This window comes from Delphinapterus leucas, chromosome 10 (assembly GCF_059928025.1).
Source record: "Delphinapterus leucas isolate spDelLeu-1000000601 "Yukka" chromosome 10, BTC_Dleu_Yukka2, whole genome shotgun sequence".
In the NCBI taxonomy this organism is placed as follows: domain Eukaryota; kingdom Metazoa; phylum Chordata; class Mammalia; order Artiodactyla; family Monodontidae; genus Delphinapterus; species Delphinapterus leucas.
The window spans coordinates 72,144,380-72,148,883 of record NC_143138.1 but is presented as its reverse complement, the minus strand read 5'-3'; the positions used below and the strand labels follow the sequence as shown (position 1 = coordinate 72,148,883).

Below are 4,504 nucleotides of genomic sequence, written 5' to 3'. Positions count from 1 at the left end.
GCGTTCCTGGGCTGGCATGAGGTTCCCATAAAAGCTGAGGTCTTAGGGCACTGGCTTTAAAAAACACTGTCACCAGTCTGGAGTAAATGACAACGTGATTCCTTAGAAATAATACTGCCTCTCCCTGTTTCTATTTATACCCTCCAGTCAGTGTTTTAAAAAATTAATTTTTCCCTTTGCTTATACTTTTTTGAGACTTCTACTCCATGTAAAAGAAATCGCTTCACCACAGCACTGCTGCTCTTCCCATTCTCCTCTTGACCCCTCACCACTCCTCCCTCTCCATCCTTACCCTGACCACTCCTGCCCTCTGCCCAGTATCTAAGAGCAGGGATCATGCCATGGAGTGATGAGCAGTGGTGCAGCCTTGACCTTCTGTTACTAGGATGTAACTTTGGAGAAGGCTGCTAGGATGCTTGCAGACATGACATCGGGGGTCTGGGATGCATCAGTGGTAGAGTGGATCCCCCGTTTACTGTAGTAAACCAGTGGGGTTGTCTGAGTGTGGTAGGCCTCCAGGCAGATTTTTAAGGCCTTCTCATTATCATCTGATCGGTGGACCAAGGGTTCCCCTGTGATGTCATCTTTCATGGGCTCCCTTGGGAAGTTGAACTCCTTGTGGTAGGAATGGCCACTCTGGGGGTGAATCTGTCATCCTGTGATTCTCCAGATCAGCAGAGAGTCTGGAATGCTGAATTCAGTCACAGAATCAAGCTTCTGTTTCCTCTTTTCCATGAGGTCATCAAGCATTTCTGCCTGCCCCACAGTTCAAGGGAAGCCATCTAGAAGAAAACCATTTTTGCATGGAGGGGTCTCCAAATTTTTCTCAGTGCACTCCACGACCATTCCATCTCTCACCAGTTTCCTGGCATCCATAGTTGCCTTCAGCTTTTTTCCCAGCTCTGAGCCAGAAGCCACTATGGCCTTCAGAATGTCTCCAGTAGCCAAGTGGCAGACACAGAAGTTTTCAGCGAATTTGGGTGCCTGGGTACCCTTGCTGGCTCTGGGCGGCCCCAGCAGCACAGACCGGATGCCTTTAGGACACTCTTGGGCCCGTTTGGCTGCGGGCACGTTGGGAGCCATGGCTGCCGAAGCCTCTCACTCTCTTTCATTTCCGATTTTATTTATTTGGGCCTCTTTCATTTTTTTCTTGATGAGTCTGGCTAAAGGTTTATCAATTTTTATCAATTTTATGTTTTCTAAGAACTAATTCTTAGTTTTATTGATTTTTTTTCTATGTTTTTCTTAGTCTCTATTTCATTTGCTTCTGCTCTGATCTTTATTATTTCCTTCCTTCTACTAACTTTGGGTGTTGTGTGTTCTTTTTCCTCTAGGCGTAAGGTTAGATTGTTTATATGAAATTTTTCTTGTTTCCTGAGGTAGGTCTGTATTGTTATAAATTTCCCTCTTAGATTTGCTTTTGCAACCCATTCATTTTGGATCATTGTTTTCATTTCCTCTTTGCTTCAGGACGCACTGGTTGTTTAGTAGCATAGTGTTTTGTGTTTGTGTTTTTTGCAGTTTTTTCCTTGTAGTTTATTTCTAATCTTATACCATTGTGGTCGGGAAACATGCTTGATATGATTTCAGTCTTTTTAAATTCATTGAGATTTGTTTTGTGGCTTAGCCTGTGATCTATCCTGGAGAATGTTCCATGTGCACTTGAAAAGGATGTTTTTCTGCTGTTTTTGGAGAAATGTTCTTTATGTGTCTGTTAATTCCATGTGATGTATCATTTAAGATCAGGGTTTTCTTATTGATTGTCTGGATGATCTGTCCATTGAGGTAAGTAGGGTGTTAAAGTTCCCTACTAATTATTGTATTACCGTCAATTTCTCTTTTTATCTCTGTCAATATTTGCTTTATGTATTTAGGTGCTCCTATGTTCAGTGCATATATATTTACAATTGGTGTATCTTCTTGTTGGATTGATCCTTTTATCATTATGTAATGCCCTTCTTTGTCTCTTGTTACAGTACTTGCTTTAAAGTCTGTTTTGTCTGATATAAGTATAGCTACCCCAGCTTTCCTTTTGTTTACATTTGCATGGAATACTTTTTTCCATCCTCTCACTTTCAGTCTCTGTGTGTATTTAGCTCTGAAGTGAGTCTCTTGTAGGCAGCATATAGATGGGTCTTGTTTTTATCCATTCATCCACTCTGTCTTTTGATTGGCAAATTTAGTTCATTTACAATTTAAAGTAATTCTTGATAGGTACGTACTTATTGCCATTTTGTTGATTGTTTTCCAGTTGTTTTTGTATGCTTTTTAGTTTTCTTACACTTATTTTGCTCTCTTCCCTTGTGATTTGATGACTATCTTAAGTGTTTGGAATCCTTTCTCTTTTTGTGTGTGTTTCTATTATAGTTTTTTGGTTTGTGGTCACCATGAGGTTCATATAAAACAATTTATATATATGGGGTTATTTTAAGTTGATGATCTCTTTAGTTTGAATGCGTTCCAACAACCCTGTGTTCCTCCCAACCACATTTAATGTTTCTGACATCATATTTTATATCTTTTTATTTTGTGTATCACTTAACTACTTATTGTGGATATAGATGTTTTTTGCTACTTTTGTCTTTTTGCTTTCCTACTAGCTTTATAAGTGGTTGATCTACTACCTTAACTGTATGCTTGCTTTTACCAGTGAGATTTTTTCTTTCATAATTTTTATATTTCTAATTGTAGCCTTTTCTTTTCCACTTCAAGAAGTCCACTTAACGTTTCTTGTAAAGTTGGTTTAGTGGTGCTAAACTCTTAGGTTTTGCTTATCTGTAAAACCTTTTATCTCTTCTACAAATCTGAATGATAACCTTGCCAAGTAGTGTATTCTTGGTTGTGGGGTTTTTCCTTTCATCTCTTTGGGTATATTGTGCCACTCCCTTCTGATCTGCAAAGCTTCTGTTGAAACATCAGGTGATAGTCTTATGGGAGTTCCCTTGTACATAACTAATTGCTTTTCTCTTGCTGCTTTTAAAATTCTCACTTTAATTTTTGCCATTTTAAATACGATATGTCTTGATGTGGCCCTCTTTGGGCTCATCTTGTTTGGGACTGTCTCTGCTTCCTGGACTTAGATGTGTTTCCTTTCCCAGGTTGGGGACGCTTTCAGCTATTATTTCTTCAAATAATTTCTCTGCCCCTTTCTCTTAACTCTTCTCCTTCTGGGACCCCTACAAGGCTAATGTTAGTATGCTTGATATTGTCTCAAACTATCATTTCTTTGATGCTTTTTTCTCTTCACCTTGGGTGATTTCCACTACTTTGTCTTGCAGATTGCTGATCCATTCCTCTGTATCATTTAATCTACTGTTGATTTCATCTAGTATATTTTATTTTATTTTATTTTTATTTATTTTATTTTTGGCTGCATTGGGTCTTCGTTGCTGTGCATGGGCTTTTCTCTGGTTGAGGCGGGCGGGGGCTACTCTTTGTTGCGGTGCGCAGGCTTTTCGTTGCGGTGGCTTCACTTGTGGAGCACGGGCTTTAGGCACACAGGCTTCAGTAGTTGTGGCACGTGGGCTCAGTAGTTGTGGCTCGCGGGCTCTAGAGAGCAGGCTCAGTAGTTGTGGCTCATGGGCTTAGTTGCTCCGCGGCATGTGGGATCTTCCCGGACCAGGGCTTGAATCCGTGTCCTCTGTATTGGCAGGCGGATTATTAACCACTGCGCCACCAGGGAAGCCCTTGTCTAGTATATTTTAAAATTTCATTTTTTGTATTTGTCAGCTCTGTTTGGTTCTTCTTTATATCTTTAAACTCTATTGACATTCTCACTGTGTTCATCCATTATTCTCCCCCTTTTTAAGAATTACCTTGAACTCTTTATTGGATAGATTGCATATCTCCACTTTTTTAGTTTATTTTTTCTGGCTTTGTCTTGATCCTTTATTTGGAACATATTTCATTGTCTCCTCAATTTGCCTAATTCTCTGTGTTTATTTCTATGTCTGAGATAGGTTTGTTACATTTCTCAATCTTGGAGAAATGTACCAGAAATGTGGAAGACTTCCTATGAGGTCCAGTACCTTTCTGTTTTGGCAGAGCCAACTTACTTATCATGCTGGTAGACGGGGTGGGCCCCTGGCTCGGTTGGCTACAAGGCCTTGCCTCATGTGGTGGCTGTGGGTCTGCCAGTGGGCAGGGTAGGCTTTCTGTGCCATTGGTTGCATGGCCTTTGGAGCCTGGTGTTGGTGCCAGACTTCTGGTGGGTGGAGCGGGCCCCCACGTGGTTGGGTGTGAAACCTGGGGGGCCTGGTGCTGATGCTGGCCCGCTGGTGGGCGAGGCCAGGTACTGGTGTGTCTAGGTGCACAGCCTGTGGGTCATAGAGCTGGTGCCAGGTTACTGGTAGCTGGGCTAGAGGGAGGACTCCAGACTACTGCTTCTGTGCTGGGACTTGAAGTGTGTGAGATTTTGCTCATGCCCTCTGAGAGCTGAGTCTGTTTTCCATAACCCTCCACCTCTCCCAAACATAAGCCCCACTGGTTTATGAAGGCAGACATT

At 41.6% G+C, this 4,504-nt stretch overlaps 1 pseudogene; it reads right to left on the bottom strand.

Moving 5' to 3' along the window:
* Nucleotides 1–359: 359 nt before the first annotated feature.
* On the bottom strand, nucleotides 360–3,400 carry LOC149748291 (adenylate kinase 2, mitochondrial pseudogene; annotated as a pseudogene).
* Nucleotides 3,401–4,504: the final 1,104 nt, after the last annotated feature.